Below are 19,418 nucleotides of genomic sequence, written 5' to 3' on the forward strand. Positions count from 1 at the left end.
AAAAAAAAGGGAAAAAAATGAAAAAAATAAAAAAACATCTACAGTAACATATTAAGTTCTACTGATTCATTGAGTCCGTCTGGGAATATACTGTTCATTCTGAACATCCATAGGGTCTCTTGTTTACACAATTTTTTGTATCTGTCTCCTCCTCGTGTTGTTTTTGGAATATGTTCTACCCCTATGAGTTTTAGACAGGCTGGATTTCCTTGGTGGCAGTCACTGTAATGTTTGGATACGCTATGGGTCTGAATTCTCTTTAGAATATTTCTGCGATGCTCCAAAAACCGGATTTTTAAAGGTCGGGTAGTCCGGCCTATATATTTTTTGTTGCAGCTACAGATTAATAAATAAATCACATGTGTGGTTCCACAGTTAATAAACTGTCCAATCTCATGTGTTTTCTCAGAATCCTCTAATTTGATTTTTTGGGTTTTATTTTGAATGAAGTTGCAGGTGATGCACCTACTCTTGCCACACTTGTAACAACCCTTTGGTTTTTGTAACCAAGTGGAACCCTCTGTGTCCCTGCAATTAGAATCTGTAATGGGTCTAAGATGACTCGGTGCCAGTATATTTTTAAGCGAAAGATTCTTTTTGAAAATGAACCGTGGGGTCTGTGGGAGAAGAGGAGAAAGGAAGGTGTCTTGTTTGAGGATATTGAAATTTTTAGAAACAATATCTCTAATTTCAGAATGGCAATTATTGAATGTGGAGATAAATGCTACCTCCTCTTGATCAGGTTTAGATTTTTTGGGGTTTTTACTAGAACCTAAAATCTGGTTTCGATCTAGTTTCCTGACTTCAGATAGTGCATTTTTTAGTAATAATTCAGGGTATCCTCTTGTAATAAAGGAATCATACATTATTTTAGCTTGAGTCTCAAACAGGCTTTGTTCCGAACAGTTCCTTCGAATCCGTAGGAACTGACTTTTTGGGATACTCCTTTTCCAGGGCATAAAATGTGCACTTTGAAAGTGTAAGTATGCATCAGTACCCACCTCCTTAGTGAAGTTTGTGGTACAGATTTTTGATTCACTTATCTCCAGGGAGATATCAAGAAATGAAATGGTTTTTTTGTGAAAAATGTGACTGAAAACCAAATTATAAGTGTTAGAATTCAAATGATCCACAAATGTCTGTGCCTGAGTAATATCCCCATCCCAAATGATAAAAAGGTCATCTATGTAACGGCCATAGAGAACCAGGTTCGCGCCAAAGCCACTTCTCCACACGAGTTGGTCCTCGACCTCGCCCATGTAGAGATTAGCGTAGCTAGGCGCAAACCTGGTTCCCATGGCCGTCCCCATCACCTGTAAGTAAAAAGTGTCCAAAAATAAAAAATAATTGTGCTGTAAGATGAATAGAATAGAATCTGTTATAAAGGTTTGGTGTTTTTCCGTAAGGTCTCCATCATTAAAAAGTCTATTTGTTATGGTCCTAACACCTAGATCGTGTGGGATATTCGAATAAAGACTTTGGACATCCAGTGTGAGGAATGCATAAGAGTCTCTCCACTGGATGTCCTTTAATAAGTTAAGGAAATGTGTTGTGTCCTTTATGTGTGACTTAAGTGTTGACACCCGTGGTTGTAAAAATGAATCTACATAAAAAGAAAGATTGGTCGTGAGGGAATCCAAACCCGAAATTATAGGGCGTCCTGGAGGTGAAGTGAGGGATTTGTGTATTTTGGGGAGGTGATAATATATAGGGACTGTGGGGTGTGTGCACATAAGAAACTGATATTCTTCCCTGGAGATAATTTCATCGCACATAGCCCTGGTCAGAAGACTCCCAAGTTCTGTCATGAAGGTTTGGGAGGGGTCACCTGGCAATATCTTATAGCATTCCTTATTGTTTAGTTGCCTTAAGGCTTCCTTAATGTATTCTGTTCTATCTTGTATTACCAAGCCCCCCCCTTTATCCGCCTGTTTGATAATTATTGAATTGTCTTTCGTTAATTTCTTAATGGCCTGAATTTCCCACTTATTTAGATTTTTTGATTTTTTTGCTAATTTACAGGAATTGGTGCATAGATTTTTTAGGTCCCCTAAAGTTGTTTTGTAAAAAGAATCTATGCTTGACCCCTTTGATTTAATGGGGTAGAACTCCAATCTTTTCTTAAATTTGTTTCTTTCTTGTTTGATATCATATATTAAGATCTCTTGGGTGGGTGAATCATCATTGCCCTCTTCCAAGAGATCTGTCAGAGCCTCCAGAGCTACTCTGTCTTCTGTATCGAGGACTATGGGATGAGATTCATCCTTTCTTTTCTGCAGTGCTATTTTTGCAAAATATTTTTTCCTGCATAATGTCCTTACAAAACGATTTAATTCTACGAATAAAGTGAATATGTTTGGTGGTGCGGAGGGGGAAAATTTCAGGCCTTTATTAAGTACTCGTAATTCATTATCATTTAATTTTTTGGAAGATAAATTGAACACTGCATTTTGAGATTCAGTTTTTTTAGCTGCTTTTATCCTCTTTAGTACCTCCTTCCTTCCTCCTCTTCTTCCTCTATACTGACATTTCTCCTTCTTTTTGATGGTTCTAATTGCCAATCTCTGCCTTTGTCCTGTAACCTCCTTTTGCGTTGTTCTAAAAAAAGGGGTTGATCTTGTTGTGTATTTTCTAAATGAGTTTTGGGTCGTGCCCCTGTGTCTCTGATGGAGGATCTTGGTTCCTCCTTCTCAGGAGACCTTCTTCTTGTGGGAGACTTTGTGTGTGTGTTCCTATACCGGGGAATTTGTCTATTTCTATATCGGGACTGTTCTCTAGGACTGTCATATTGTCGGGACCTATTTGTGACCCTGGAGTTAGAGTGGAATTTTTCTATATCGGAATTGTGGAGTTTTCGATCCCTCCCTTGTCTGTAACTTCTTACACTGTCAGAACTGTAATCCTCAATGTCTCTTTGAAACTTTTTACATTTTGTCTCCAGGATGGTCTGTTCGAGTTTGTTTACTCTCTCAGTGGTAGCTAGATCTCTCTCTTTAAATTCGTTACTTTGGTTATGGGGTTCTAATTTTTGTTTCAGAGTTTCAATCTCTGTTTCAATAGACCTCAGTTTGTTCGTTCTAAACTCTATTACCAATTCCATGAGCTTTAGGGAACACTTATCTAACAGAGAATTCCACCTATCTTGGTATTCTCTGCTATCAGAAAAAATAGATGGTTTTGAGAGCCTCAAGCCCCTGGGAATGATTTTTTTGTCAATATACTTTTGCATGTTCACAGTATCTAACCAATGTCTAACTTCAGATTTCAAAAGATCCTCTAGTTTCAGAAAATCCTCTCTTAATTGGCTATCATGATTATATGATTTATTTTCCAAAGGGATCTCCCATTTTGAAAAATATGACTGTCTCCTATTGAGTCTGTCACTGTAATTAGAAAAACAGCCCATGCTGCCCGATTAGGGACTATGTGTGGAAGCAAAAAAGTTTTTTTAACCAAGGTTAAAAATCGGGCGCAAGGTGGGCTGGTGTTCTAATTATAGCAGCTGCTAAAAGACAGGTCTAGTCAGTCCTGAAAACACTATACACAATAAACAACAAACAAAGTAGCAGCGCTATGAGGTGTAAATGTAAACATAAATTCAAATCATTCAAAAATAATGGTGGAGATAAACACACGTGGAGCTGTATGAACTGAAGGTGAAAAAATTGGGTTAATTTATTAAAATATCTCATACAATATGTCAATAAAATTGGTATAGGATTGTAAATAAAAAAATAATAAAATACAATGAGCAGGATCACTGTGGGGCTGCCTTAGTTAGACTATCCGTTTTCTTAATTAGTGTGGACTAAATGACGGTATTTTGAGTTAGGTGACAACTGGACTTTTTAACACAGTTCTGATGGCATCAGTGCCACATGATTTACCGCTGGAGGAGGGGGTTCTCTGGATAGCGTCCCTTATAGCGGGTGGAACCAATGACAATCTTGTATCCTCACCAGTATGCGGAGTCCTCAGTGCTGAATGGCAAAGGCTGTGTTGCCAGTTGACAGGTTATTCACCTTTTTCTCTGTGCGTGGTTCGTCAAAGTCCACTAAAGATCCGGATGTCGTGCGTGCAGCTCTCAATTGAAGATAGTGATCCTGAAGCATAAACACCTGACGCGTTTCGCTGCAGTACCTGCAGCTTTCTCAAAGGTGATCTCATCAGTGTCAGGGCTTCTATATTTATACCCTAAGATGGCCACTGATTGGCCCCACCTGTTCAGTTCATACAGCTCCAAAAACGGTCAATCTCCTCCGCAAAACATATACAAACAATACATAAAAATAAAGTGCATAGCAGACTCAATCTTAATTCATAATTTAATTCAATATATATCTAGCAAATCAAAAAATTAAAAATAAAATTTCTCCATCGATACTTATTTCTTCCAGGTTACTATTGATCTTATACTCCCCCTTGTTTTAGTATCTCAGACTACTTCCGGGTCAGACAGTGCTGTTGCTTAGCAACCTCCCTTCTTTTGTTTTAAGGTAGATACTGTGTCCAAATCATCTGAAGTTTATTTAGCTGATGTTGGTCTAGTTATATGATCCCCACCTATTGGATGCTACCTGCTCTCATATAGATTCTAGAGCCGATCGCCACTCTACTACCGCGGCGCGTCCGTGTCTGTGTCAGATAAACAGACCTTCGGCACGGATCGCGTCACTTCCGTTCACGGACTCAATCCCCGGTCTGTTGCCTGGTGACCATATAAACAATTGGTCACCTGACCTCTAAGTTATACTGTCAGTGTGGTTATTTGACATGTAGGTGCCGTGTTAAGGGACATTGTGTATAATAGTTTAACTGGAATTATTAGTAAACATAAGCCCGGAGTTTATTTTTATGTACATATGATTTTTCTACGTGATTTCATTTTATTATTCTGGTTCTGGCAATATTTATGTTGTTACCGTCGCCTGGTAACCAGATACACAATTGGTCACCTGACTTCTAGATTACAATGTCAGTGTGCTAAAAACAGGATAAGAGACATTGTGGATTACAGTTTATATGGACAGTTCATTACAAACATAATGCCCCAGTTTTATCCTCAGATACAAAAGATTTTTAAGATGGCTCTATTCTCCTGACATTATTTGGCAATGAGTGAGCACAATAATAAACATAATAAATGAGTTTTGAAAAACTTGATTTTTTCTTTTTTATATGTTCAAAAATTCTGACACATCATATATTTATCTGTTTCTTTTAAGTTATATATAGTTTTCATTGAGATCTGTGAGTGTATTTCTAAGTGGTCTAACATTTTAATTTTGTGGCGCATATCATGGTGCTGATGTTCTCACAGTATCTATAAGGATATATATATATATGCTGGTCCATATGTGGGTCAAGGGTTTGCATTGACCTATATTAATTAATATCATAGATTTTTTTATTTAAGAAACCAATATATTTTTTATATCAGTTATTTATTGCAAACATTGCAGAATCATATATCCACATTAGGAGAGATTCGTTTAAAAAGGGAAAGGAAAAAAAAAAAAAAAAAAAGGGAAAAAAATGAAAAAAATAAAAAAACATCTACAGTAACATATTAAGTTCTACTGATTCATTGAGTCCGTCTGGGAATATACTGTTCATTCTGAACATCCATAGGGTCTCTTGTTTACACAATTTTTTGTATCTGTCTCCTCCTCGTGTTGTTTTTGGAATATGTTCTACCCCTATGAGTTTTAGACAGGCTGGATTTCCTTGGTGGCAGTCACTGTAATGTTTGGATACGCTATGGGTCTGAATTCTCTTTAGAATATTTCTGCGATGCTCCAAAAACCGGATTTTTAAAGGTCGGGTAGTCCGGCCTATATATTTTTTGTTGCAGCTACAGATTAATAAATAAATCACATGTGTGGTTCCACAGTTAATAAACTGTCCAATCTCATGTGTTTTCTCAGAATCCTCTAATTTGATTTTTTGGGTTTTATTTTGAATGAAGTTGCAGGTGATGCACCTACTCTTGCCACACTTGTAACAACCCTTTGGTTTTTGTAACCAAGTGGAACCCTCTGTGTCCCTGCAATTAGAATCTGTAATGGGTCTAAGATGACTCGGTGCCAGTATATTTTTAAGCGAAAGATTCTTTTTGAAAATGAACCGTGGGGTCTGTGGGAGAAGAGGAGAAAGGAAGGTGTCTTGTTTGAGGATATTGAAATTTTTAGAAACAATATCTCTAATTTCAGAATGGCAATTATTGAATGTGGAGATAAATGCTACCTCCTCTTGATCAGGTTTAGATTTTTTGGGGTTTTTACTAGAACCTAAAATCTGGTTTCGATCTAGTTTCCTGACTTCAGATAGTGCATTTTTTAGTAATAATTCAGGGTATCCTCTTGTAATAAAGGAATCATACATTATTTTAGCTTGAGTCTCAAACAGGCTTTGTTCCGAACAGTTCCTTCGAATCCGTAGGAACTGACTTTTTGGGATACTCCTTTTCCAGGGCATAAAATGTGCACTTTGAAAGTGTAAGTATGCATCAGTACCCACCTCCTTAGTGAAGTTTGTGGTACAGATTTTTTGATTCACTTATCTCCAGGGAGATATCAAGAAATGAAATGGTTTTTTTGTGAAAAATGTGTCTGAAAACCAAATTATAAGTGTTAGAATTCAAATGATCCACAAATGTCTGTGCCTGAGTAATATCCCCATCCCAAATGATAAAAAGGTCATCTATGTAACGGCCATAGAGAACCAGGTTCGCGCCAAAGCCACTTCTCCACACGAGTTGGTCCTCGACCTCGCCCATGTAGAGATTAGCGTAGCTAGGCGCAAACCTGGTTCCCATGGCCGTCCCCATCACCTGTAAGTAAAAAGTGTCCAAAAATAAAAAATAATTGTGCTGTAAGATGAATAGAATAGAATCTGTTATAAAGGTTTGGTGTTTTTCCGTAAGGTCTCCATCATTAAAAAGTCTATTTGTTATGGTCCTAACACCTAGATCGTGTGGGATATTCAAATAAAGACTTTGGACATCCAGTGTGAGGAATGCATAAGAGTCTCTCCACTGGATGTCCTTTATTAAGTTAAGGAAATGTGTTGTGTCCTTTATGTGTGACTTAAGTGTTGACACCCGTGGTTGTAAAAATGAATCTACATAAAAAGAAAGATTGGTCGTGAGGGAATCCAAACCCGAAATTATAGGGCGTCCTGGAGGTGAAGTGAGGGATTTGTGTATTTTGGGGAGGTGATAATATATAGGGACTGTGGGGTGTGTGCACATAAGAAACTGATATTCTTCCCTGGAGATAATTTCATCGCACATAGCCCTGGTCAGAAGACTCCCAAGTTCTGTCATGAAGGTTTGGGAGGGGTCACCTGGCAATATCTTATAGCATTCCTTATTGTTTAGTTGCCTTAAGGCTTCCTTAATGTATTCTGTTCTATCTTGTATTACCAAGCCCCCCCTTTATCCGCCTGTTTGATAATTATTGAATTGTCTTTCGTTAATTTCTTAATGGCCTGAATTTCCCACTTATTTAGATTTTTTGATTTTTTTGCTAATTTACAGGAATTGGTGCATAGATTTTTTAGGTCCCCTAAATTTGTTTTGTAAAAAGAATCTATGCTTGACCCCTTTGATTTAATGGGGTAGAACTCCGATCTTTTCTTAAATTTGTTTCTTTCTTGTTTGATATCATATATTAAGATCTCTTGGGTGGGTGAATCATCATTGCCCTCTTCCAAGAGATCTGTCAGAGCCTCCAGAGCTACTCTGTCTTCTGTATCGAGGACTATGGGATGAGATTCATCCTTTCTTTTCTGCAGTGCTATTTTTGCAAAATATTTTTTCCTGCATAATGTCCTTACAAAACGATTTAATTCTACGAATAAAGTGAATATGTTTGGTGGTGCGGAGGGGGAAAATTTCAGGCCTTTATTAAGTACTCGTAATTCATTATCATTTAATTTTTTGGAAGATAAATTGAACACTGCATTTTGAGATTCAGTTTTTTTAGCTGCTTTTATCCTCTTTAGTACCTCCTTCCTTCCTCCTCTTCTTCCTCTATACTAACATTTCTCCTTCTTTTTGATGGTTCTAATTGCCAATCTCTGCCTTTGCCCTGTAACCTCCTTTTGCGTTGTTCTAAAAAAAGGGGTTGATCTTGTTGTGTATATTCTAAATGAGTTTTGGGTCGTGCCCCTGTGTCTCTGATGGAGGATCTTGGTTCCTCCTTCTCAGGAGACCTTCTTCTTGTGGGAGACTTTGTGTGTGTGTTCCTATACCGGGAAATTTGTCTATTTCTATATCGGGACTGTTCTCTAGGACTGTCATATTGTCGGGACCTATTTGTGACCCTGGAGTTAGAGTGGAATTTTTCTATATCGGAATTGTGGAGTTTTCGATCCCTCCCTTGTCTGTAACTTCTTACACTGTCAGAACTGTAATCCTCAATGTCTCTTTGAAACTTTTTACATTTTGTCTCCAGGATGGTCTGTTCGAGTTTGTTTACTCTCTCAGTGGTAGCTAGATCTCTCTCTTTAAATTCGTTACTTTGGTTATGGGGTTCTAATTTTTGTTTCAGAGTTTCAATCTCTGTTTCAATAGACCTCAGTTTGTTCGTTCTAAACTCTATTACCAATTCCATGAGCTTTAGGGAACACTTATCTAACAGAGAATTCCACCTATCTTGGTATTCTCTGCTATCAGAAAAAATAGATGGTTTTGAGAGCCTCAAGCCCCTGGGAATGATTTTTTTGTCAATATACTTTTGCATGTTCACAGTATCTAACCAATGTCTAACTTCAGATTTCAAAAGATCCTCTAGTTTCAGAAAATCCTCTCTTAATTGGCTATCATGATTATATGATTTATTTTCCAAAGGGATCTCCCATTTTGAAAAATATGACTGTCTCCTATTGAGTCTGTCACTGTAATTAGAAAAACAGCCCATGCTGCCCGATTAGGGACTATGTGTGGAAGCAAAAAAGTTTTTTTAACCAAGGTTAAAAATCGGGCGCAAGGTGGGCTGGTGTTCTAATTATAGCAGCTGCTAAAAGACAGGTCTAGTCAGTCCTGAAAACACTATACACAATAAACAACAAACAAAGTAGCAGCGCTATGAGGTGTAAATGTAAACATAAATTCAAATCATTCAAAAATAATGGTGGAGATAAACACACGTGGAGCTGTATGAACTGAAGGTGAAAAAATTGGGTTAATTTATTAAAATATCTCATACAATATGTCAATAAAATTGGTATAGGATTGTAAATAAAAAAATAATAAAATACAATGAGCAGGATCACTGTGGGGCTGCCTTAGTTAGACTATCCGTTTTCTTAATTAGTGTGGACTAAATGACGGTATTTTGAGTTAGGTGACAACTGGACTTTTTAACACAGTTCTGATGGCATCAGTGCCACATGATTTACCGCTGGAGGAGGGGGTTCTCTGGATAGCGTCCCTTATAGCGGGTGGAACCAATGACAATCTTGTATCCTCACCAGTATGCGGAGTCCTCAGTGCTGAATGGCAAAGGCTGTGTTGCCAGTTGACAGGTTATTCACCTTTTTCTCTGTGCGTGGTTCGTCAAAGTCCACTAAAGATCCGGATGTCGTGCGTGCAGCTCTCAATTGAAGATAGTGATCCTGAAGCATAAACACCTGACGCGTTTCGCTGCAGTACCTGCAGCTTTCTCAAAGGTGATCTCATCAGTGTCAGGGCTTCTATATTTATACCCTAAGATGGCCACTGATTGGCCCCACCTGTTCAGTTCATACAGCTCCAAAAACGGTCAATCTCCTCCGCAAAACATATACAAACAATACATAAAAATAAAGTGCATAGCAGACTCAATCTTAATTCATAATTTAATTCAATATATATCTAGCAAATCAAAAAATTCAAAATAAAATTTCTCCATCGATACTTATTTCTTCCAGGTTACTATTGATCTTATACTCCCCCTTGTTTTAGTATCTCAGACTACTTCCGGGTCAGACAGTGCTGTTGCTTAGCAACCTCCCTTCTTTTGTTTTAAGGTAGATACTGTGTCCAAATCATCTGAAGTTTATTTAGCTGATGTTGGTCTAGTTATATGATCCCCACCTATTGGATGCTACCTGCTCTCATATAGATTCTAGAGCCGATCGCCACTCTACTACCGCGGCGCGTCCGTGTCTGTGTCAGATAAACAGACCTTCGGCACGGATCGCGTCACTTCCGTTCACGGACTCAATCCCCGGTCTGTTGCCTGGTGACCATATAAACAATTGGTCACCTGACCTCTAAGTTATACTGTCAGTGTGGTTATTTGACATGTAGGTGCCGTGTTAAGGGACATTGTGTATAATAGTTTAACTGGGAATTATTAGTAAACATAAGCCCGGAGTTTATTTTTATGTACATATGATTTTTCTACGTGATTTCATTTTATTATTCTGGTTCTGGCAATATTTATGTTGTTACCGTCGCCTGGTAACCAGATACACAATTGGTCACCTGACTTCTAGATTACAATGTCAGTGTGCTAAAAACAGGATAAGAGACATTGTGGATTACAGTTTATATGGACAGTTCATTACAAACATAATGCCCCAGTTTTATCCTCAGATACAAAAGATTTTTAAGATGGCTCTATTCTCCTGACATTATTTGGCAATGAGTGAGCACAATAATAAACATAATAAATGAGTTTTGAAAAACTTGATTTTTTCTTTTTTATATGTTCAAAAATTCTGACACATCATATATTTATCTGTTTCTTTTAAGTTATATATAGTTTTCATTGAGATCTGTGAGTGTATTTCTAAGTGGTCTAACATTTTAATTTTGTGGCGCATATCATGGTGCTGATGTTCTCACAGTATCTATAAGGATATATATATATATGCTGGTCTGAGATACTAAAACAAGGGGGAGTATAAGATCAATAGTAACCTGGAAGAAATAAGTATCGATGGAGAAATTTTATTTTGAATTTTTTGATTTGCTAGATATATATTGAATTAAATTATGAATTAAGATTGAGTCTGCTATGCACTTTATTTTTATGTATTGTTTGTATATGTTTTGCGGAGGAGATTGACCGTTTTTGGAGCTGTATGAACTGAACAGGTGGGGCCAATCAGTGGCCATCTTAGGGTATAAATATAGAAGCCCTGACACTGATGAGATCACCTTTGAGAAAGCTGCAGGTACTGCAGCGAAACGCGTCAGGTGTTTATGCTTCAGGATCACTATCTTCAATTGAGAGCTGCACGCACGACATCCGGATCTTTAGTGGACTTTGACGAACCACGCACAGAGAAAAAGGTGAATAACCTGTCAACTGGCAACACAGCCTTTGCCATTCAGCACTGAGGACTCCGCATACTGGTGAGGATACAAGATTGTCATTGGTTCCACCCGCTATAAGGGACGCTATCCAGAGAACCCCCTCCTCCAGCGGTAAATCATGTGGCACTGATGCCATCAGAACTGTGTTAAAAAGTCCAGTTGTCACCTAACTCAAAATACCGTCATTTAGTCCACACTAATTAAGAAAACGGATAGTCTAACTAAGGCAGCCCCACAGTGATCCTGCTCATTGTATTTTATTATTTTTTTATTTACAATCCTATACCAATTTTATTGACATATTGTATGAGATATTTTAATAAATTAACCCAATTTTATCACCTTCAGTTCATACAGCTCCACGTGTGTTTATCTCCACCATTATTTTTGAATGATTTGAATTTATGTTTACATTTACACCTCATAGCGCTGCTACTTTGTTTGTTGTCTACCGTAAATGCGCACATCGTGCGCCTGTGGGTGCATGCGACTGCGAGTATACGCACGCACGGGAGGGCTCATGCACGTGCAGCGGGCACTCGCATGAGGTGCATATATGGCAATGTGTAGCGTGATATTTTTCTGACTTTGACACTATATACATATATCATCTGATAATCACATATATACACTGTACTCAGTCACTGTGTGTCTCCTACAGATGGACCCAGTAACAGAGATACCCCAGAGAGATGTCCCCGTCCTCTGTATTCCCAGGACTGTACAGAGGAGAATCACAGGATCCCTCAGGAGCATCAGGTAGGTGGCATTTAGGGTCTTCCCAATAAACCAAAGTGACTGTCACTATATGTTGTGTAGAGGAGCTGTGTGTCATTATATTTGTCTTGTTTACATAGGGTGAAGCCCAATTAAATAATATTAAAATCAAAGATACAGAGGGAGAAGAAGAGACGTATGTGACTGATATAAAGGCAGAAGATATAGATGGAGAAGAAGAGACGTATGTGACTGATATAAATGCAGAAGATATAGAGGGAGAAGAAGAGACGTATGTGACTGATATAAAGGCAGAAGATACAGAGGGAGAAGAAGAGACGTATGTGACTGATATAAAGGCAGAAGATATAGAGGGAGAAGAAGAGACGTATGTGACTGATATAAATGCAGAAGATATAGAGGGAGAAGAAGAGACGTATGTGAGGGGTGATCAGCAGTGTGAGAAGGAGGAGATCCCTACAGATATCAGCACAGGTGAGTAATAAACACTTATTACAGAAAGTAGTCACATATTCCCAGCGGTGGAGTCAGGAGCCATCAGCCCCTATTATACTTCTGCTCTCTCCCTCACATCATGTCACTGTATGTCACCAGCCCAGAGATCTGACCAGTCTCCTCCCCACACTCTCTGGTGTATCTCATACATCAGGAGCCATCAGCCCCTATTATACTCCTGCTCTCCCCCTCACATCATGTCACTGTGTGTTACCAGCCCAGAGATCTGACCAGTCTCCTCCCCACACTCTCTGGTGCATCTCATACATCAGGAGCCATCAGCCCATATTATACTCCTGCTCTCCCCCTCACATCATGTCACTGTGTGTTTCCAGCCCAGAGATCTGACCAGTCTCCTCCCCACACTCTCTGGTGTATCTCATACATCAGGAGCCATCAGCCCCTATTATATTCCTGCTCTCCCCCTCACATCATGTCACTGTGTGTTACCAGCCCAGAGATCTGACCAGTCTTCTCCCCACTCTCTCTGGTGTATCTCATACATCAGGAGCCATCAGCCCCTATTATACTCCTGCTCTCCCCCTTACATCATGTCACTGTGTGTTACCAGCCCAGAGATCTGACCAGTCTCCTTCCCACACTCTCTGGTGTATCTCATACATCAGGAGCCATCAGCCCCTATTATACTCCTGCTCTCCCCCTCACATCATGTCACTGTGTGTTACCAGCCCAGAGATCTGACCAGTCTCCTTCCCACACTCTTTGGTGTATCTCATACATCAGGAGCCATCAGCCCCTATTATACTCCTGCTCTCCCCCTCACATCATGTCACTGTGTGTTACCAGCCCAGAGATCTGAACAGTCTCCTCCCCACTCTCTCTGGTGTATCTCATACATCAGGAGCCATCAGCCCCTATTATACTCCTGCTCTCCCCCTCACATCATGTCACTGTGTGTTACCAGCCCAGAGATCTGACCAGTCTCCTTCCCACACTCTCTGGTGTATCTCATACATCAGGAGCCATCAGCCCCTATTATACTCCTGCTCTCCCCCTCACATCATGTCACTGTGTGTTACCAGCCCAGAGATCTGAACAGTCTCCTCCCCACTCTCTCTGGTGTATCTCATACATCAGGAGCCATCAGCCCCTATTATACTCCTGCTCTCCCCCTCACATCATGTCACTGTGTGTTACCAGCCCAGAGATCTGACCAGTCTCCTCCCTACACTCTCTGGTGTATCTCATACTTCAGTAGCCATCAGCTCCTATTATACTCCTGCTCTCCCCCTCACATCATGTTACTGTGTGTTACCAGCCCAGAAATCTGACCAGTCTCCTCCCCACACTCTCTGGTGTATCTCATACATCAGGAGCCATCAGCCCCTATTATACTCCTGCTCTCCCCCTCACATCATGTCACTGTGTGTTACCAGCCCAGAGATCTGACCAGTTTCCTCCCCACACTCTCTGGTGCATCTCATACATCAGGAGCCATCAGCCCATATTATACTCCTGCTCTCCCCCTCACATCATGTCACTCTGTGTTTCCAGCCCAGAGATCTGACCAGTCTCCTCCCCACACTCTCTGGTGTATCTCATACATCAGGAGCCATCAGCCCCTATTATACTCCTGCTCTCCCCCTCACATCATGTCACTGTGTGTTACCAGCCCAGAGATCTGACCAGTCTCCTCCTCACACTCTCTGGTGTATCTCATACATCAGGAGCCATCAGCCCCTATTAAACTCCTGCTCTCCCCCTCACATCATGTCACTGTGTGTTACCAGCCCAGAGATCTGAACAGTCTCCTCCCCACTCTCTCTGGTGTATCTCATACATCAGGAGCCATAAGCCCCTATTATACTCCTACTCTCCCCCTCACATCATGTCACTGTGTGTTACCAGCCCAGAGATCTGAACAGTCTTCTTCCCACACTCTCTGGTGTATCTCATACATCAGGAGCCATCAGCCCCTATTATACTCCTGCTCTCCCCCTCACATCATGTCACTGTGTGTTACCAGCCCAGAGATCTGAACAGTCTCCTCCCCACTCTCTCTCTGGTGTATCTCATACATCAGGAGCCATCAGCCCCTATTATACTCCTGCTCTCCCCCTCACATCATGTCACTGTGTGTTACCAGCCCAGAGATCTGACCAGTCTCCTCCCCACACTCTCTGGTGTATCTCATACTTCAGTAGCCATCAGCCCCTATTATACTCCTGCTCTCCCCCTCACATCATGTCACTGTGTGTTACCAGCCCAGAGATCTGACCAGTCTCCTTCCCACACTCTCTGGTGTATCTCATACATCAGGAGCCATCAGCCCCTATTAAACTCCTGCTCTCCCCTCACATCATGTCACTGTGTTACCAGCCCAGAGATCTGACCAGTCTCCTCCCCACTCTCTCTGGTGTATCTCATACATCAGGATCCATCAGCACCTATTATACTCCTGCTCTCCCCCTCACATCATGTCACTGTGTGTTACCAGCCCAGAGATCTGACCAGTCTCATCCTCACACTCTCTGGTGTATCTCATACATCAGGAGCCATCAGCTCCTATTATACGCCTGCTCCCCCCTTCACATCATGCCACTGTGTGTTACCAGACCAGATATCTGACCAGTCTCCTTCCCACACACTCTGGTGTATCTCATACTTCAGTAGCCATCAGCCCCTATTATACTCCTGCTCTCCCCCTCACATCATGTCACTGTGTGTTACCAGCCCAGAGATCTGACCAGTCTCCTTCCCACACTCTCTGGTGTATCTCATACATCAGGAGCCATCAGCCCCTATTAAACTCCTGCTCTCCCCTCACATCATGTCTCTGTGTTACCAGCCCAGAGATCTGACCAGTCTCCTCCCCACTCTCTCTGGTGTATCTCAGACATCAGGAGCCATCAGCCCTTATTATACTCCTGCTCTCCCCCTCACATCATGTCACTGTGTGTTACCAGCCCAGAGATCTGACCAGTCTCCTCCCCACACTCTCTGGTGTATCTCATACATCAGGAGCCATCAGCCCCTATTATACTCCTGCTCTCCCCCTCACATCATGTCACTGTGTGTTACCAGCCCAGAGATCTGACCAGTCTCCTCCCCACACTCTCTGGTGTATCTCATACATCAGCAGCCATCAGCCCTTATTATACTCCTGCTCTCCCTCTCACAACATGTCACTGTGTCACAAGCCCTGAGATCTGACTTATCTCCTCCCCACACTATCTGGTGTATCTCATACATCATGAGCCATCAGCCCCTATTATACTCCTGCTCTCCCTCATACATCATGTCACTGTGTCCCAAGCCCAGAGATCTGACCAGTCTCCTCCCCACACTATCTGGTGTATCTCATACATCATGAGCCATCAGCCCCTATTATACTCCTGCTCTCCCTCATACATCATGTCACTGTGTCCCAAGCCCAGAGATCTGACCAGTCTCCTCCCCACACTATCTGGTGTATCTCATACATCATGAGCCATCAGCCCCTATTATGCTCCTGCTCTCCCCTCACATCATGTCACTGTGTGTTACCAGCCCAGAGATCTGACCAGTCTCCTCCCCACACTCTCTGGTGTATCTCATACATCAGGAGCCATCAGCCCCTATTAAACTCCTGCTCTCCCCTCACATCATGTCTCTGTGTTACCAGCCCAGAGATCTGACCAGTCTCCTCCCCACTCTCTCTGGTGTATCTCAGACATCAGGAGCCATCAGCCCTTATTATACTCCTGCTCTCCCCCTCACATCATGTCACTGTGTGTTACCAGCCCAGAGATCTGACCAGTCTCCTCCCCACACTCTCTGGTGTATCTCATACATCAGCAGCCATCAGCCCTTATTATACTCCTGCTCTCCCTCTCACAACATGTCACTGTGTCCCAAGCCCAGAGATCTGACCAGTCTCCTCCCCACACTATCTGGTGTATCTCATACATCATGAGCCATCAGCCCCTATTATGCTCCTGCTCTCCCCCTCACATCATGTCACTATGTGTTACCAGCTCAGAGATCTGACCAGTCTCCTCCCCACACTCTCTGGTGTATCATACATCATGAGCCATCAGCCCCTATTATGCTCCTGCTCTCCCCCTCACATCATGTCACTATGTGTTACCAGCCCAGAGATCTGACCAGTCTCCTCCCCACACTCTCTGGTGTATCTCTTACATCAGCAGCCATCAGCCTCTATTTCTCTAACGTCCTAGTGGATGCTGGGGACTCCGTAAGGACCATGGGGAATAGACGGGCTCCGCAGGAGACTGGGCACTCTAAAGAAAGATTAGGTACTATGTGGTGTGCACTGGCTCCTCCCTCTATGCCCCTCCTCCAGACCTCAGTTAGAATCTGTTCCCGGCCAGAGCTGGGTGCTCCTAGGAGGCTCTCCTGAGCCTGCTAGAAAAAGAAAGTATTTGTTAGGTTTTTTTATTTTCAGTGAGCTTCTGCTGGCAACGGACTCACTGCTACGTGGGACTGAGGGGAGAGAAGCGAACCTACCTAACTGCAGCTAGGTTACGCTTCTTAGGCTACTGGACACCATTAGCACCAGAGGGATCGAACACAGGTACCATACCTCGATCGTCCGTTCCCGGAGCCGCGCCGCCGTCCTCCTCGCAGAGCCAGAAGTTCTTAAGACCAGGAGAAGCAAGAAGACATTGAAATCGGCGGCATGAAGACTCCTGTCTTTACATAAGGTAGCGCACAGCACCGCAGCTGTGCGCCATTGCTCCCACTACACACCACACACTCCGGTCACTGTAGGGTGCAGGGCGCTGGGGGGGGGGGGGGGCGCCCTGGGCAGCAATTTCAATACCGTTTGGGCAAAAATTAGCATATATACAGTCCCAGACTGTATATATGTAAAATCCCCGCCATTTTTTTTATACAGAACGGCGGGACAGAAGCCAGCCGCCAAGGGGGCGAAGCTTCTTCCTCAGCACTAACCAGCGCCATTTTTCTTCACAGCTCCGCTGGAAGCAGCTCCCCAGGCTCTCCCCTGCAGTATACAGGTACAACAAGTGCAAAAGAGAGGGGGGGGCACATAAATTTATTTTTTTCTGCTCTGAGGGAGTTAGGGGGGATGGTTACTGGTCTCTTCTGGCGTCAGAGCCGCTTCCCCGCTGCAGGACCACAGTCCTGAGAGGTTGTTGGTACCACAGGGGATTGCGCATTTGCAAATGCAATCGCAGCACGCCGCACACCCCTAACAATGCCGGGAGGTGAGAAGAGTGGTGAGTACAAACCGGGGGACCCGCAAGGGCGCGATCGCAGGGGCGGAATATGGATGCTCTACGGAGGGATCCGCTATGGCGCCCCTGTGTACACTGGCAGCGTTGTTGGAAACAGGCATTTATGTTACTTTTTACACCTGTTTGGAGACATTGCCAGTATAAATATCTGTAGAGCTCCGACGCCATTACAGGGGGCGGAGCTTCCTCAGAGCGGGACCAGTTTCGGTATGGCTGGGCTGCTTCAGGTCGGCACACCCTAACACTTTATTAACACTTATGAGTTTCCCTATCACTTTGTATATATTTTTGTATTATTTTAATCACACCACTTACCTAGCACTTCTGTGCTTCTTATTAACCCTATTAACTCTCACCTGTGTGCTGACCTGGGGTAGCCGACCTGTGCCGACGTTATGGGGTCCTGTACCCCGGACCCATACCTAGTATTAGGGACCCCCAGTGACGGAGAAGCCTTGTCGATCGGCCTGGGGGCTTAACCCTATATCTGCAGATATACGTAACCAAGATCTCCGTATTATCTGACTATTATGTAGGAATATTATTCACTCGGTGTGCATTAGAGAACCATTGTTTTTTCCTACACAGAATTACCCCTCCCTTTTAGCACCTGAGTGACATCACTATCTGATTGAGCAGTTCACCATTTTTTGCATTGTATTGAGAGGCATGAATGGGTCAGCATTAGGAGGGATTGCTGACTCTAGACTGCCATAGGGGGATGTCAGGGGTATCCCCAGGTAAGCTGGCTCTCAGATGCTGTAGGAGCCATTACCATGTGGCCTTACACTGGGAATTCAACCCAGACATATTTGTAATTATTTATGGGGTGGGTGTGGGGTGTGGTGGCCCCTGTGTCGGTATGGCTGGGCTGCTTCAGGTCGGCACACCCTAACACTTTATTAACACTTATGAGTTTCCCTATCACTTTGTATATATTTTTGTATTATTTTAATCACACCACTTACCTAGCACTTCTGTGCTTCTTATTAACCCTATTAACTCTCACCTGTGTGCTGACCTGGGGTAGCCGACCTGTGCCGACGTTATGGGGTCCTGTACCCCGGACCCATACCTAGTATTAGGGACCCCCAGTGACGGAGAAGCCTTGTCGATCGGCCTGGGGGCTTAACCCTATATCTGCAGATATACGCAACCAAGATCTCCGTATTATCTGACTATTATGTAGGAATATTATTCACTCAGTGTGCATTAGGGAACCATTGTTTTTTCCTACACAGAATTACCCCTCCCTTTTAGCACCTGAGTGACATCACTATCTGATTGAGCAGTTCACCATTTTTTGCATAGCTTCAGACTTACTCGGCATCTGCGATCAGTTCAGTGCTTGTCGTTCCTGGTTTGACGTCACAAACACACCCAGCGTTCGCCCAGACACTCCTCCGTTTCTCCGGCCACTCCTGCGTTTTTTCCAGAAACGGTAGCGTTTTTTCCCACACGCCCATAAAACGGCCTGTTTCCGCCCAGTGACACCCATTTCCTGTCAATCACACTACGATCGCCTGAGCGAAGAAAAAGCCGTGAATAAAAATCCTAACTTCATAGCAAATTTACTTGGCGCAGTCGCAGTGCGGACATTGCGCATGCGCACTAAGCGGAAAATCGCTGCGATGCAATGAAATTTACCGAGC

At 42.6% G+C, this 19,418-nt stretch overlaps 2 protein-coding genes across 2 annotated transcripts in view; both read left to right on the forward strand.

Moving 5' to 3' along the window:
• The window catches only part of LOC134984782 (zinc finger protein 585B-like), a 671,664-nt gene that overhangs the window by 277,146 nt on the left and 375,100 nt on the right, over window positions 1–19,418 (forward strand). The gene's annotated exons all lie outside the window — the stretch shown is intronic.
• LOC134984775 (zinc finger protein 665-like) overlaps window positions 1–19,418 on the forward strand; it is a gene marked incomplete at its 3' end in the record, with an annotated part of 80,636 nt that overhangs the window by 47,882 nt on the left and 13,336 nt on the right. The window lies entirely within an intron of this gene.

Source organism: Pseudophryne corroboree (genome assembly GCF_028390025.1).
Source record: "Pseudophryne corroboree isolate aPseCor3 chromosome 3 unlocalized genomic scaffold, aPseCor3.hap2 SUPER_3_unloc_8, whole genome shotgun sequence".
Classification (NCBI taxonomy): domain Eukaryota; kingdom Metazoa; phylum Chordata; class Amphibia; order Anura; family Myobatrachidae; genus Pseudophryne; species Pseudophryne corroboree.